At 55.0% G+C, this 16,938-nt stretch overlaps 1 protein-coding gene across 7 annotated transcripts in view; it reads left to right on the forward strand.

The window, feature by feature from the left end:
* Window positions 1-6,733: 6,733 nt before the first annotated feature.
* The window catches only part of ELFN1 (extracellular leucine rich repeat and fibronectin type III domain containing 1), a 104,731-nt gene continuing 94,526 nt past the window's right edge, over window positions 6,734-16,938 (forward strand). For 5 of the 7 annotated variants that reach the window (XM_072935494.1, XM_041719059.2, XM_072935493.1 and 2 more), the window contains exon 1: window positions 9,675-9,912. The gene's annotated coding sequence lies outside the window, so the exon portion shown is untranslated. Of the gene's footprint in view, window positions 6,959-9,674; window positions 9,913-16,938 lie in introns of those variants that run through there. The other 2 variants (XM_032750984.3, XM_072935500.1) reach the window with 1 other exon arrangement.

The following is a 16,938-nucleotide window of genomic DNA, read 5'->3' on the forward strand; positions in this document are numbered from 1 at the left end:
GGCCACAAAGAGGAACCAGTAGCCAGCCTCCATGGTGGCAGTCAGACAGGGCACTGCCATTTCCCCTTGTCATGGACATCTTGAAAATGCAGCTTGAAGGTCCTAATGAGGTTTCCCTGTCTGGACTTTGCACCCTTCACCTGTGGCATCCGCTGTGGAGTTACACAGCTTTGAAAGGCACCTTCTGTTTTGCATGGGGACAGCCTCCAAGTCTGCTTAATACATGAGTGCTCACTCAGAGGTGTCCTTTCATTTACTGCTTTCACCATCAGCAATCTATAGAAGTTTAGGGAGCCTTAGGGAATTCCTGGCTTTAGCATCTTTTGCTTGGTAACAGCACAGCTGCTCCTCGTGCAAATGGGCTTCTCCCAGCCCCCTCCCCACCACGTTCAGCATCACCCATCCTCTCTTTCTTGGCTGTCTCCCTCCTCCTTCCTCTTCCTCTGGGTGTACTTGCAAAGTCTTTGCTATAACTATTGAAATGGATATAGTGGCAATTTGGGGAGAAGATGCTGTTTAAAGCTCTTTAATTTAAAGGATGCTAATTCACTCCACTCCATCCTCGGGTGAGTTATCCAGCTACGTGCAAACCTCCTTTTCTCCGGGTGTCAGATAGGAGGATGATTTTCTTCAGACTATATTTACAGACTTTGCTGAGTCCATGGCCCACAGAGCATCCTGCAAGGACAACTGGGGGAGCAGGGAGCTCGCAGAAGGCAGAGATGCTTTGGGACACCATCCCCATGGAGCTGGGATGCTGTTGGGATGCTGTAGCCTGCACTGGGGTTCTCTGGGCTCTGCTTTGTCTCTCCTGGTTGGGACTACAGGAAGGAGGGAACCTGAGGCAAGCTGTGTTTGTCAGCCAGGGATCAGGGTGAAGGCAGCTGCTGGGAATAATAATAAGAAACTTGGCTACAGATCTCCGTCCCAGGCTCTCCAAGGGCTGTAGTTAACCCATGTGAAAAATTGGCTGGAGACCTCCCTGCAAAACAGTTTCTGCCTCCAAGGCAAGCTGGATAAATAGCTCTTCAAGCCAGGGGGTCAGCTCCAAAGAGAAGCCACAGGACAATTCCCTGTGTTTAAAAGATCCCTGCAGTTACCATCCCAAGCCATTCCTGTCCTGGGCCCGTGTGTGCTCCATTATCTCCCAGGCTGATCCACGTGTCCCCACACAATTGCTCTGCAATCTCCCCCCGTGGAATATTGCAGGATATTCCACTGCATTAGCAAGTGGAACATGTTTTTACTGCCCACTGTCTCTCCATGCAATATTTCACTGTCTCCCTGGCTATTATCCTGGCGGCACAAAGTCCCATTGAAATTCATGGTGCAAGTCGCCCATTTGTTTCCTTTGAGCTTTGCAGGGTTGTTCTGTGCAGCTTTATGCATATCATTTTTTGCTATGCAAAGTGAGGGTAATGACTTTACCTGCTCTCTTTCAAAGCACTGAACAAAGCCTGTCCCCATGCCGTAGACTGATTTTGGAATATTTGTTCTAGGGTTTGAGAGGGATGAATCGGAGCTCTTAGGGAATGTGCAATCTGATGCTCTGTAAATAAAAAGAAAGTCTTGCTGCATCTACATGTCTCCAAGGCAAGCATGGGCTCCCTGTCAACCTTTCTTGCTGGAATCAGCTTCAGGGATGGCTTTGGCTAAACTGAATAGCTTAATTTTAAGCCTTGCAATAGCATCACTTGGTTTGACCAATGGCACTGAACTGGCCCTGCCTTTTGAGGAACAGATGATGCCCCTCATGCATGACAAGGTGAGACTCCTCAAGCAAAGGGTCACTGGAGATGTCCTCATGGACACCAGGAGCATGGGACAACCAAGTGCACAGCAACAATGAAAGGGTTTTGCTGTGAAGAGCTTCAGGCTCAGGCTGACTCTCCTCCACCACCACCACAAAGGAGACTGAACCTTGGGTACCCACAGCATGGCTTTGATGTCTTCAATGAAGCCCCCAAACCAGTGACCACTTGTAAAACTGGGGTTCACAATGTCTGTGCTTGGATCTGTGCAGTGCCAGGAGGACACAGACAAGGCTTCCTTCTCCACACACTGGTGTTTGGACATGGCTAAGCACGCAGGGTGGATTTTGGACATTGCCCTGGGATGCATGGTTTGAAATATGTGTTTTGCTAGGCCATGATAGAATTGCCACTTGAAGGTTTGGTGACAGACTCCTTGCTTTGAAAGCATTCACAAGCTGAGAGTTATACTCCAAAGGGACTTGTGAATAGCATCTAACAAGTGCACTGGAGAATTTCTCATTTTCTTAATGGACAAGTTGTGTGAGACAGAGAAAAAAAAAAATAAACAAAAAAAAAGACAAAGATCTTTAAAGAATTTGCTTGTTGTGAATTATTTACTCTGTCTATATTTTGAAGTCCCCACAAGGAAGATGCTGTGCAATCTGCATTACAATGGCATGTCAAGGTATCCAGAAGGTCCAAAAGATACCATCAACAGTGGGGTGAGTCCCCTGAGGCCTTGGTGAAGGACATCCAACCGTGCTGCACTGAACCCAGAGTTGCAGATGTAGGCTCCACAGGGATGCAACCACGGTGATCAGCATCAACAAGGATGAAGAACACCAAATGAAACCCATTTTCAGAGTTAGTGGTCAACACAAGCAGCACACAGGGTAGGGAAGTGTCTCTGCTTTGGGAGATGGGTGAGCAGGAATGTCTACGTGGGAACTGCACCGTCCTCATGGACATCTCAGCTGCCAGGCCCAGCAAGGAAGGGTAGAACAGAGACCAAGCCAGTCCTGGGTGTCCCCACCAGCTTCAGGTGGTGAGCAGAGCAACTCACGGTGCACAATCACTCTGCACCTGGGCTGTGGGCTGGCAGGAGTCCCCTGTTCCCACTGCTGTCACCTCCTGCGACTTTCATTGACTTCTTGAGAGTTTCAAAGTCAAAACTGAAAGAGAAGCTCAGAACAAATGAGGACCTATAAAAACACATCCAAGCTGCCAAGCCTACAGCAGATGTGATTTGCAATGGATGAGGTATTAATGCCTTGAAAAATTGGAGTAATGATGTGCAGTAATATTTGTCATCACCAAGGCTGAGTATGTTAAACAAAAATGTTTTAAAATGCAGCTTCTGCCTGGGCCTGGTAACTTTCCCAGATGTAAATATTGCAGTTGTTTTCCAAACACTCTCTAAATACCATAAGGCCTTAGTCCACTTACAGCACTAACAGCCCATAAAATGTCATTTTTTGTTTTCTAAATAATCTGATGATTTTTAGATAGGATTTGACAACAGCAGTGAACAAGTATTTCAGGCTGAAAAAAATTATCCCTTGGATGTCAAGTCACCTACAGCCAAGCTGGTGCATCGCTGGGTACTGCAGAGCAGCATCCCCTCATCCTACTGGTGACTCATGGCTGGGCAGATCTACTCACCCTCCAAGCCAGGGGACACCAGCCAGTCTCGTGGGGATGCAGAGGGGGAGATCACACCCTTCCTGCAGGGATCAGCCTCCCTTTTTTCTCCCCATTGTAGTGCATATTTCAGATGCCCACAGCAGAGAGGGGAGCTGGAGGCAGAGCCCTGGCAGGGGTCCCAGGTGGAGCAGGGCTGGTTGGATTTTCACCCTCTGTGTAAGGTGGGTCGTTGCTGTTGAGGGTCTCACTGTGGGGCTTCAGGTGCTTGGTGATTTTTAAGACAATTGAAGCCACTGCTTTTGTGGGGGAAGATGAACAATATACCCAAGAAAAGTACACCTGACCTCCACCCCTTGCCAACATGGGGTCCCGTGGAGGTGTGGTGGGGAGTTGTGACTCTCCCCCAGGCTCTGCACAAAGGCAGTCCCACGCTGTGACATTGCCACCTTGCCCTCCAGACTCCCCTCTTTCGGTGAGCCCTTCCCTCTCCACAAGGACACCAGGCTGTGACACAAGGAGAATCCAGAGTCAAGCCCTGCTGCTGTGGGCACTGCAGGGGAACAACTCAGTCCCTGCCCTGAGCAAGGACAGAAGAGACACCGCTACCCAAAGTCACACTTTGTTTCCTTATCTTACTCAACACCTCCCCGTTCTGCATGGGCAAATGGAGCAGTGCCCAGCCAACACTCTGTCCTTTGGCCAGCATTTCTTTCCAGGTGATTCTCAAAAAGGCAGCAGAAGAGCTCTCATTCCCATGCCCCCTCCACATCGCCATGGGAAGCAGCCAGTGTTTTGTTAACCACCTCTCTCTCCTTGTTAAACTGGGTTAGGACTGCCTGAGCCTGCTGTGTTAGACATCTTCTGCTGGTGGAGGGGAGGGGCTCACAGAAGCTCCCCTGACCCCAGACACCTTTCTCACAGCCCCCCTCCCGCCATCTCGCATAAATAGATCAGTCATCCCAGCACGGCTACGTCTTCTTTTACTCCTTCCTGTCTTTAATAATATTATCAATGTCTGGTTTAGATTTTTACTAAATATAGGGGCCAGAATCTGGATTGGCGTCACTTCCTCCCAGAAGAACTGGAACAGCTTGCTCAGAAGTACTTACTCCTCTTATTAATGTATCTTGGTTTGCAAAGTTGTTTGATTGCACCAAGTCTTTCCACCCCCTGTTGACCTGGCAGCTGGAAGAAATGATGCTGCTCAAAGCCTGTTCTTGATCCATGGGTGAGGCTTGAGGTTTTTGGGGCTGCCTCTCCCAAAGCAACCCTGAGGAGCACGGACAAAGGCAGCAAATTTGCAAAGAGCCTTTGGCAAACCTTTTCTCTCCTCACTGCTGACCTCCATGGGTGAAGAGCTCTAAAGGAGTGCCAGTAGTATCCGTGTCCCCTCTGGGCAGTTCTTCATCCAGCTGCCAGGTGTCAGTTGCAGCTCCAGGGCTGGCATGAGCCCTCAGTGTTTGTGGCTGGCGCAGGGTTTGTGTGGCTGAACCCCAGAACACCCTGCTCTGACACCAGGAGGGACCTGGCAGTATCTGTTCCCTGCCCAGGAAATCCAGCCTGTTCCTTCTCCAGCAAAGGCAGAGGAGGGATGGGACCTCTTATCTGTCATCTCCCCAGGAAGACATTTGACCCCAGACCCACCCTCATGGTGGCCCCTGCTATTTCATGTCATTGCCTGGGTATTTATTAGTCCAAAGCAATTTCAATGGGAATTCCTTGCCTTTAGAACATCCCATGGGACGTGGGAGAATGGGATATCCCTGCTTCAGGGAGGAAGGGGTGTTCCATGCTTCAAGGGCGTGGGCACAGGTTGTGAAGGGGAATGGAAGAACCTCAGATCAACCTACTCACCCAGAGACCAAGCCCCTGGGGACTGGGTCACAGCTGTGGAAGAGAGGATGCTGGATCCATTCTCCATGCCCATCCTCTCCATCATGCAGGGTATCTCCTGCATTCCCACGGGCACTTTCCTGGGCCGTGTGTCTAATGCAGCTGAGTGCTGTGCCAGGTTGCCAGCTGCCATTTGGAGAGGGGCCATTGCTTGCCTGTTCCCAGGCTGTCTCCCAGATCTATTACTCCACGCTTCAGGTTTTTTGGCTGTGGTGCTGTTGGTCTTGTTGCTATTAAATTGAAAGGAGTAAAATTTCTCTCCTGCACCCATCTTTTTCTCTCTCCCCTGCCACCTTCTTGCAGAGCTGCAAAACAAAATCGCTGCCTAGGAGGTGGTTTTGGAGATGGTTTGAGACATCTCCAACTATCACCAAAAAATACACGGGCTAGTCCTTACCTCAAATGACAGTGTCTGGGGAGAGAGAAGAGCACTTCGGTTCCAAGGGCCAGCTCAGTGCCAGCCACACTTTAATCATCCTGATTAAAGGTGTCTTGTGTTGCTAAAACAGCATAAAAAGCCTGCCCAAAATGGGGAGGCAGGATGGCAGTGTTTGGGACAGAGGAAGGGAGGTCTGAGGCAGGAGGATGCCTCGGAAGGGCTGAGCACAGGGGCTGGGGGACCCCTGGGAGCTGTGGGTGGGGGTCGTTGTCCCCCCCATCAGTGTCATGGCTAGTCCCAGTCCTCGTGCTGCCAGCAGGGACCGATTTGGCCCACGGAGGTTCAGATTTGGTGTGAGGGGCGGGGTGGCTGTCATGCACACATGGGGACACACAGAGATGTTCGCACAGGCTCACAGAGACACAGACCCGGGTGTGTAAATTCAGACACAGACACACCCTGGACCCTGCACCCTCCCACTGCACAGATACACCCCAACACACAAACACGATCATCCCTGCACCCCCTCAGGGTGTCACCACACACACACACAAAGACAGATGTCCCTGACACGGACACTCACAGCCCTACTCTCGCAAGGTGTCACTCACACGGGCAGTGTCACACACATGCAAGTGTCACAAATACAGTGTCGTGTACACACGGTACCGCGCAGTGCCACACACCCAGTGTCACAGTGTCACACACCCCGTGTCACACTCAGTGTCATCCACACACAGCCCCCAGCCCCCGCTGCCAGCCCGACTCTGCCGGCCAAGCCCATTATCGCTCCGGGCCGTCACCGAGCCCCGGCCAGCTCTACCGATCCGTGCCATGCCGAGCCGGAACCGAGCCGAACCGGCCGTGCTGAGCCGTACCGGACCGTGCTAGGCCGTACCGAGCCGAACCGAACCGTGCCCCATCGCAGCCCTGCAGCCGGCCCGCAGCGAGCCGAACCGCGCCGTGCCCATCCCATCCCAGCCGAGCCGTGCCGAGCCGAGCCGTGCCGAGCGGAGCCCCCCGGGCCTGGCAGCGCTGCCCGGCGCCGCCTGCACGGGCAGGGCTCTTCGCCTGACGCAGTGAGGAGCTGCAGCCCTTCTCTTCTCGGAGGCCGGGCTCCAGCGCTGGGATTTGCTCGGCTCCGGCTGCGTTTCCCTGCCCGCCTCCTGCCCCCGGCCCGCCCGCTCGGAAGGGCGCGGGGAGCCGCAGCCGCGGGTGCGTCCGCCGCCCATCACCGCGCTCCGGGGCTGGGCGCGCCGCCGAGCGCCGGGAGCCGCCTCCGGAGCAGGTAGGAGCGCCTGCATCCCCCGCCGCAGCCCGCCCGGGCCCCCCCCGCCGCCCCCGACCCCGAGCGGAGCCCCCCGCCCCGCTCCGCTCCGGCCCCGCGCCCGGTGCCGCCCCGCGCTGCCCGGGAGCCCCGCGCAGCCCCCGGTGGCCGCTCCGTGTCGCCAAACTTTTAGCGGCTGCAGCCCAGGTTGGGGCTCCGGCGGCGGGGGGAGAGGGGCGCTCTCCCCTCCCCTCCCCAGTTCGGCCGGGGCTGCTCCTGCTGTCCTCATCCCCAGGGCGAGCGGGAGATCGGGGCCGGAGCAGCTCCCCAGGGCTACGGAATCGGGAGCCCCTCCGGCCGCTGGGCCCGTGTTCCCTCCCCGCCCATGGCGGGGGGATCCCCACTTCGGGGTCTCCCTCCGCCGGCGGGGTGCGCCCCAGCCGGAGCATCCCCCGGGGGAGCCTCTGCAACTGGTGCCTGCGGGAAGCCGCGGTGCTCCGGGGGGAGAGCCGGTGCCGCGGGCAGTAGCACGGCCTCGGGGGCAGGGGGTCTTCCGCCCGGGTCGCCACAATGCCGGCACGGAGCGCTCGGACAGGGCAGAGCGTCGCCCTCACCCCAAATAACCCTGGAGGCTGCGAACCTTGGGGTGGGAGCTGTGGCAGAGCCGCTCTCCGGCTCTGCTCCCCCCGCCCCCCAATCCCTTCTGCATTCCCACGCCGGCAGTTGGGACCTGCCTCCCCCCACACGCGCTCCTTCAGCGGCTATTTCTGTCCTCGCCAAACGCGCCGCACATAGAGCTTTAATTAAAGAAAATTAGTGGAGGAGGGCGGGGAGGGGGGTGTCCGTGCTCCGGAGAGGGCGACGGTCCCCGGGACCTCTCCGGGTGCGGCTGCCGCCGTCGATGGCTCGGGGGAGGTCGGGGGCAGGTGCCCGCCTGAGAGTTTGAGCCGCTTTCGCTTGGTTGGTTGTTGGGGTTTTTTTTTTAGAAAAGGGCGGCGGTGGAGGTGGGGAGGCGGGGGGAGATGGAACGGACACACGACGACGCGGGAACGTGTTCCTTCCCGGAGGGTGTGTTGCAGTTTTAATTATAATGACAGATGTTGCCGTAAAGTTCCGTCTCGGTTCCTGAATACAGGCAGAGCACGAAGCACCGACAAAGTCGCCCGTCGGACCGGGCACTCGCCCTTCGGCGCAGCGGAGTTGCCAAAGAATTTTTTTTGTTTGCGTTTTAAATGAGGCTCGGCCGGGTCTGAGGGTCCTCGGGGCGGTGCGTGGAACCCAGGGATACCAGGGAGATGCGGGCAGCCTCCGCTCTCCGGGCAGCATCTCTCCAACCGGCCCAAACCCCCGGCGGTTCCCAGTCCTCGTCCCGCTCCGTGTGGAGCGTGGCTGCTCGTCCCGTGCGCGGCGGGACCCGCCGGGCATCCGCGCCCGGTGCTGGGGAGATGCCGGGGTGTCCCCCCGCAGCCCTTCCCTCCTCCAGCTCTCCCTGGACAGAATCCTCCGCACCTCCGCTCATCCCTGCCTTTCCGGCTCGGGCAGCCCGGGGGACCTGCGGTGCTGCCCACGTCCGGGCTGTGATTTGCAGCCCCGGGAAAGCCCCGCGGAGGGAGGGGACGGGGGGACTGGCATCACCGGGCTCCCCCGGGGCAGAGCCGCCGCTCCCGCCTCCCCGGCCGGGGACTCGCCTCCTCCCGTCGGCTTCGCGCGTTCCGCCGCCGGTTCGCGCTGGATTAAATATTTAGAAGTTTGCAGCGGTGAATAAAGCGATCGGTAATAGAAATTGATGGCACCGATGCAAAGGGGGTGGCACCGGCGCAGGAATAGCGCGGATCAACGGGAGCGGGCGGGGCGCTCCTAGGAGGGTTTTTAAGGGGTTTCACCCCAAGTTGAGGGTTTATCGCTCCGAATGCTGTGGCAGCGCTAAAACCCGGGAGCTGCTCTTCACATTTCCGACGATGTCTTTAAAAAGCATGTTTTTTTCCGCCCTGCCTGCCTGGAAAGAATAACCCCCTGCTTTCGCAGAGACGAGGCAATCCGCTCGAATTTAGCACCTAAAATCCCCCGTCAGCACCTCCCGCCGTGCTGCCTGACACCAAGCAGGGCTCCCACTCCTCTAGACCCTCTGGGTTTGCCATGGCAGCGGGGTGGTGTCGGTAGGGACCTGGAGCGTGTCTTCAACCCCCCGAAGTGCAGCTCTGGGTAGTGGGGGGACCCCGTCCTGGGGAAGGCTGGAGCAGGGATGAAGTTTACCCTGGAGGAGCGAGCGGCCCGCGGGGTGGGTGCGAAGGACAGGGGGTGGCCGGTGACCCGGGCTCCGCCGGCCCGGGCCGGAGCCGGCGCTTCTGCCCGCGGCGGGGATGGGGCAGCGCTCGGCGGGGCGGGATGCGGAGCCAGCGGGAGAGGGTGAGGAAAGACGAGCTGGAATAGCTTGGAGGGGCGAGCAGAGAGGGAAAGAAAGGGCGAGGGTTGCCCGGGGAATGGCCGAGGGTGCGGACCCACCCGTGCCCTGTCCGCAGAGCTGCTCCTCGGTGGGAGCGGCATGGCGTGGGCATGGGGAAAGCGCAGGGCAGAGCGGAAAGCCCTGGGGCCGTCCGGACGCCCCTGCTACGATGCCAGAGACAGTCTGTACCCACCAGGGCGGGTCGGTGCCGTGCCCACGCCCGCCCACGCCCCTCACCCCGCGCTGGGGGACGCTCCCCCGGCCCGGTGCTGCCCACGCGTGTCCCAGCCCGGCCGCCGCTCCGGGCTGGGGCAGCGCCGCTCTGTGACAGCAGAAAGTGGCTGGAAAGGGGCGAGGCGTCACACGGTCTGCCTCCGGGAGGCAGGGAAAGGCTGAGGGACCGATGGGAAGGCATGAATGAATGAATCTCCATAAAGAGCCCCAAGCAGCAGGGAGAGGGAGAGAGGAGGAGGAAGGAGAGGAGGAGGAAGAGCCGGAGCAGGGCAGGCAGCAGCAGACGTGACGCCGGCAGGTAAGGGGGTGCCAGTGCCCCACGGCCCCGCCGTGCCCGGGATGGCAGGTTGGGGGGCACAGCCAAAGGGGGACAGGAGCTACCGGGACCCTGCATGGGTATAGGCTTTTTGGTTTTTTTTAGTTTTTTTTTTTTTTTTTAAGGAAGCATATTTTCCTCCTGACTCCTTGCAAAATGTGGAGTCCCTAAACTTCTAGGACTCCTTTCCTGCCCCGGTGCTGCCGCTCCGAGCTCGCCGGCTTTGGAGGGCTGCGGGCAGACCCGGCGGCTCCCGGCGGGACCGGCCCCGGCGGCCGGACCTGCTCCGCACCGGGGCAGCCCCGAGCCTGCCCGGCGGCAGCGCCACTCGGCCGGGCGTCTAGAGTTACCTTGCCCGGGATATCCAGCTTCTGCCGCGGCCCCTTTGCTTTCGGGGCTCATTGGGGAGCCCCTCTGCCCCCGGTCTCCATCCCCCTTCGGCGCTCCATCCCTGCCGTGGTTACATAAGGCAGAGGAGCCCGTAGCCAGCGCTGACGCGGGCCGGATCATCGGGATCGCACCCAGGGATGCCCAGAACTGAGCTCAGCCTCGTCCGGCTGCTCGCCATCCTCGGTCGCCCCTGCCCCGCTGCCCGCGCTGAGGCACCCGCTGCCTGTCCCTGCTTGCTGCGGGGACTGTGCGGCACAGGTAGCCCTACACACACACAGACACCCTGCCCTGCCCTGCCCTGCCCTGCCCTGCCCCGGCTCTCCCGCAGAGCTGCCCCGCACTAACGCCGCTGGAACGCGCGCAGCGCTCGGCGCGCTCACCCCGTCCGTGGAGCAGCCTGGCCCCGCAGACGGGCCCCGCAGACGGGCCCACGCCGGGGCGATGCACGCTGGAAGTGTTTGCACACAAACACAGCGCTGCAGGCAGCACACGGGACACGCTCCCGCACACACGTGGGCTGCTGCTGGCCAGGGGCTGCTGCTGGCCAGGGGCTGGTACTCGCCAGGGGCTGGTACTCGCCAGGGGCTGCTGCTGCTCGCCACCGGCGGCACGGGGGTGATGGGTGCCCTCGTCGTGCCGGCCGGGGTCGGCTCCCAGCCCGGGCAGGCGCTGGGAACTCCGCTGGGAACGCTGCAGGCCTGGCAGGGCAGCCCTGGGCAGCTCTGCGGCTGCCCGCAGCTTCCCCCTCCCTGACCGAGGTGCTCCGAGCAGGGATCAATAATGCCTTTCTGATTGGCTTCAGTTCCCCATTCAAAGCCACTGCATTAGGACTTGATTTTTCTCCCCTTTGACTCCTGGCCAGATTAGATTGTGAATTTGGCTGATTTCAAGCTACTGGGGGAGGGAAGAATCATACAGTGAGCAGAACTGAAATATCCTACAGGATCCCCTGGAGGGGAGAGAAATCAGGTCTAGGTAAGAGCTTGTTCTCCCTGTCTGGCTAATGCTTCCCTGCTTGATGATCAGAAAACACAAGATCTAACCTCTCACTAGGATGCTTAACTATGAAAGGTCAGGCTTTTGGCTTGTTCCAGGTGCAAGGTTTGTTACTGTGAGCAGTGGATTACGTATTCTGGTTCTCCCGTCTGTGCTAAACACAGGAGTGCACGATGCATGCAAACAGCAGGACGTGGTCAGTGCTTTTGAGGTTTATGAGTTAAGCTCTGGGTGTAACACTGGGGTTGGAGGAGGTGTGATGGGGACAGGACACGAGGTCCATGCCCTGCAGAGCCCAGAGCTGTCCCATCTGTTCATCAAGTCTCAGCCCCATCCTTGGGCAATTTTTTCTAATACTTTTTCTCCATGTATGTGCTGGTGATAAGTGAGTGGGCTATGTTAGGGAAGCCCTGCATTCCAGAGGGACACAGAAAGCAGCACCCAGGAGCATCCCAGCCATGCTGACTGGGATGCTCTTCGCTGCTGGCTGCTCCAGGATTTCATGCTGAGAAAAGCCACAGCAGCGCAGCATCACCTGCAACATTCCAGCTGCCAGCACCTTCTGTGAATTGGTGTTAGCTCCAGGTAAAGCAAAAGCTTGGGATTATGTGGTTTTTCAGCAAAGGGCACAGGGAAGTCTGGTGGAGCAGAGGGACTTTTGAAGGAGCTGTTGCAGGGCAGTGAGGAGCCTGAGGAGGGGAGGATGTGGGGCTGGGGGCTTGCTGCAGGTGAGCTGTGCTGATCTGGGCACTGGGGAGGCAGCTGTGGAGTCACCAACAAGGCTGTGAGGCACAGGGCTGAGGAGATGGGGAGCTACTGTGGAGGCTGTAAAGGGGGTACGAGCAAGGAGCACAGCCTTGAGCAGTGTTTGGCACGATTTCGTGCAGCTGCTGGATTTTCTTGTCGTTGCAAACCCAGGGTTTGGGGAGGGTTGGAGCGAGCCCGATGTCAGGACAGCATTGGGGAGGAGTATCTGGGTGTGGGGAGATGGAGATCTGATGGCCAGCAGTAAACTGGGCCCAGAGGAGGCTGGTGGGGAGGAGAGGAGCTGTGTGGAGCTCGATGGGACAGCTGTGGAGTCATACACTGCCCAAAGTGTGGGTGAGGAGGGAGGCAGAGCTGTGAAAGCAGTTGGTCTGTGAGGACTTCGGGGTGAAGGGACTGGAGACTCTGAGCCTTGGTCCAGAGTGCAGAGCAGTGCCAGGGGCTTGGTGGGGAAAAAGAGGACAAAGAGCATGAAATGATTCATGAGGTGTTATTTGGCTGCTGGAGTGGGGAGTGTATGTATCCAGCACAAAGGTTATCTCAGTCCCTGAGACATCTCTGTGATAGGAGCAAATGATAATAAATATCAAAGAAAGGAGTTGTGAGAGTTAGCTCCAGGTGAGGGGGACCTGTCATTGCACTGTGAGGAGCTGGGGCAGGAGGGTCTGGGGAAGGTGGCACTGAGGCTGCAGGGGTTTATGAGCCTGGGTAAAGAAGCTGGGGGGACACAGCAGGAAGCTGGGGAGGTGGAGGTGGGAGTTGGTGTTATGGCAGGAGCCTGTGAGAAAGCTGCGTGTTTAAAAAAACACCCCAATAAACAAACCCAAAATGCCTATCAGTCAGGGCAGGCTTGAATCTCTTGTTTGGGCTTAAATCTCTGCACTCCCTGGTCTGGTCCCCTGTGCAATGTGAAGTTCAAGGCACAGTTAAAGATGGCCCCATGGCTGTAGAACCAGTGCTCATGAGGAAAGCCCTCAGCTGATGAAGGGGGACAGCTCCCTCAGGGAGCAGAGCATGCCACATCTGTGCCCTGAGAACTCCTTGTCCTCTCTGGGGACAGATGAGGGAGAAGTGGGGTCCCAGGGCTGTGACCTCTGCTCCTGCTGGGTGGGGTCCTGCCCCTCTTGGGGACCAAACCATCAGGGGATTATTCTAACACATCATATGTGTTCAGAGCTCTCAGAAAAGCCAGATGACCACAATTCTGCTGACTTCCCCCACCCCTCTCTCCTTTGTGCTTAGAGGGAGTCAGTGGGAAAATCTCCAAGATCTGGTTTTTTTTTTTTTCTTTCCAATTCCAGCATTTTTTTATGAGCTGGACAAGGGCAATCTCTGAACTCATTTGTATTTGTAAATCTGCGGGAATAAGTGTATGGAAATGTATGTGTTTTACTGTATCAGCTGCTATCAGCTTTTAACTTTATTACAGTAAGTGCAGAGTTTTCGTGGGCCAAACTCATTCATTGGATTTAATGGAGTTAAACTGCAGGCAGATTTGGCTACTTGTTTGTGTATATCTTTGTAAAATGGACAGGCAGAGATCATAAAATCTTATACTCTCTATGGCATCTTTTAGGGGAAAAGTCCTCCAATATGTTTTATAAACAGCATACATAATTTGCTACAGTGTATGCTCATACCTAACACAAGGCACTTTAGTGCTGCTTCTTTTTCCCTTTCCCAGAGCTATATGTATGTATATGAATTTGGATTTGCCTGCAGTCTTTTCTCTCTCTCCTTTCCTTAAAAGAGTCTTTAGCAGTTTTAAACAATTTAACTGGATTAATTTTTTTCTTTTTGGTGTATTTGTATGTCTTCCTAGAAATGATAATAAGAACTCTAACCCTTGCTCTGAAGGGCTCGAAATGAGGGAAGAATAATGTTTGTAAAGCCTCTTGCTAAATATCCAAAGCACTCCTAAACCATCTCATCTGCAGATGCATGATCTCAGGATGTTCCACAGGTGCTGTGATACATTTGAGGGGCTGACTTTTCCCTGAGATACTGTTTTCTTCTATTTTCACAATGTGATGATATTAATTTCTTGACCTATTCAGGGCTGGGTTTAGATCCTGCATGGACCTTTCCCAGTGTAACATGGAGCAAACCGACACTTGAAGCTGTCGAAAAAATGTATTTCTAGGAGATGGATTTCTTTTCTAATGAGGTATTTGATGTTTTTCCAGGCTCTAAACAAATTAGACCCAGATCTGTGGCTGCAGGGCATTGGGAGGGGAAGTGGTTGATGAGCTGAGCTAATTAATTGCACTTACTTATGACTTATCAAATGGTGATCACCATCCCATATGGAGCACTTGAGTGTGTGGAATTGAGGGGAGAGGATATTGATATGTGGGATAAATGTAAAGCAGTTGTCAATGGAAGGACATAAATAAATCTGTAGATTCTGGTGACATTAAAATAAATTGTGGGTAGTGAGGTATGAGAGAGGCTTGATGTCAAAGGAACCCTATAATGTTTTTATATTCCCACTCAGGGTTTGCTGGGGTTTCTAAATAATGCATTAATTCAATTACACATTCTTAATTAGTGTTTTCTCAAATTGGAGCAACATCATTAATTTACTGCGTCATATTTTTATTTTGCTGGTGTGGCGAGTTTCATTTTCGACTCTTTCCCCTCTCTGGCTTGTGAGACTCGTAACACTCAGCTGTGATGCTCATGCCACAAGCTGCAGCTTCTTTGGGCATACCAGTTTTCTGTATTATGATTTTTTTAAAATATTTTTTTTTTATGCTGACAGGCTGCACAGCACTGACCTGACCCTGTAATAGGAGGAAGAGGGAGGAAAAGAGCCCAGATCTGAAGCAGCTCCTTTTGAATGCTGAACAGCATCTGTTCTCTGTAGAGCAGGGCGATTTGCAGCATGCTGGGGCAGGATTAGGCCCTTTGGGCTCCCCCAAATGGGATTATTTGATATTTTTCCTCTCTGGAAACTCATGGTACTTGCAGGGATGGGTGCTCCCTGTCCCTCTGGGGTGAGTGCGACACACAGGGCTGCTCCTCCCGGGACCTGGCGCCGCGCAGGGATGGGGGGCACAGGGAGCTGTGTGCCACCCGTGGGGCTTGGCTGCCTGCTCTGCACGGGGAAGGTTGGGGACAGCTCCTGTGCCCTTCACTGCTCTGTCTGCAGGGGAGATGAGCTCCCAGGAGCATCTCTCGGGCATTTGTTCTCCGGCAGCTCCTGGAAAGCAGAACTAGCTCAGGGGCACGTCTGCAGGTGGGTGCTGGTGCCAGGGCTCTGTCCTCACCAGGAGCCAGGCTTGGGGTAGCACTTGCTTGAGACAAAATGTGTTACCTGCTTTATTCAAGTTAGAGGATGGTAACTGATCAGGGAGACCAACGCCAGCCAAGACTGCTCCCTCCAAGCAACGCCTTCCAGCCCTAAATGGTCCCAACTTCGCAGAGAGCAGTTCGGGCTTTTCTACCCCCCCAACCCTTTTCTTCCTTTTCATTTTTGTTCCTGGCTTTGCTTCTCCTCCCCGCCCTGTGCCCACGCTCTGCTGTGGCTCGGAGGCGAGCGGTGCGGCCTCCCCAGCCCCATTCATCACCGCCCGCTCAGCACCGGCAGCCGCCGCTCCATCGATTGACTGCGGCCGGCAGTGAATCTAAAATCATTACGCTCCTGAGACGGCTTTTAAATATGAGGAAAATCAAGTCTGTTAAGAAGCCTTGTGGAAAGGGTGTCTCCAGCCAGGGAATTCCATGTGGCACTGGGTGCTGTTTGGATCCAGGGGAGATGCTGCTGCTCTGGAACTCACGTGTGTCCTTGTGTGAGCCTGGACCACTCCGTGCTGGTGTGATGAGTGTGGGCAGGCAGCTGCTGGTGGAGAATTAAGTGGAAATATTTCACTGTAGAAAACACTATTGTGTAAAGCCATCCATCTGCTGCCTGTCTAATGCTTTGCATGAATTAATGAGCTGATTGATTAGGAGAACCTTGCAGCAGCCGGGTGAGGTTAATATTCTTGTCCTCATGTTACAGGTGGGGGGAGCTCAGAGGTGTACAGGTTAAGATTAAGGTTTCCAAGCTGGGTTGGATTTTTTTGCAATTAGTGAAGACTACAGTTAAGACATTTGTCTGTCTTGATCAGTCTGATTTTTTTGGATCTGTTTTGCCTTCAAGAGAAGTTGTGAGAGCTTGCTGTGGCTGCGACTCAGCCCCGGACAGTCTCTCTCAGGATTCCAGCATGTTTGTGGTAAAAAAAAAAAACAACAACAATCTGCTGCAGCTCTTGGCTGTGGTGTTTGCAACCAACAGTCTCCTTTCTTTCTACTAAGAAAGACAAACTCTCACTGTTTTTACAATGTTGGCTGTTTATTTCACTGCACAGCCTTTACCAGTCAGAGCTTTCTGTAAGCATCCCCCAGTTCCTCACGGTATCTCTCCTGGCCACCTGCAGCTGGCAGGGGCAGGTTACTGATGGCTGATGCATGGAGCATCCCTCTCCTCCACGCTACAACGAGTGCAGCTTTTCAGGAAAGGTGCATTGAGCAAATGTCACTCCACAGCCCCAAAAATCTATCAAAGGAAATGACAGTGGCTGTAAGCATTAATCATCCCGTATCATCAAAATAAAGTTGTTGCAATGGAGTATTGTCAAAGGATAAATGTCTTAACTTCAGCTCAGTGCTGGTTCCTTTAATGCTGGTGCTTCACCAAGCAGGAGATGGTAGTTGTGTGGCCCAGGGGCTCATCTTGTGACATGATTAATTAACCCTTCCCTCTCCAGGATAAACAATTGGTCAGTCTGGTTACCAGGAAAAAGCCTGTGACACTTGAGAAGTTGAAGTAGTTTCTTTTCATCACTGTGCTGAGAAATTTATGCCTGGCCT

The sequence above is a fragment of the Taeniopygia guttata genome, chromosome 14 (assembly GCF_048771995.1).
Source record: "Taeniopygia guttata chromosome 14, bTaeGut7.mat, whole genome shotgun sequence".
In the NCBI taxonomy this organism is placed as follows: Eukaryota; Metazoa; Chordata; class Aves; order Passeriformes; family Estrildidae; genus Taeniopygia; species Taeniopygia guttata.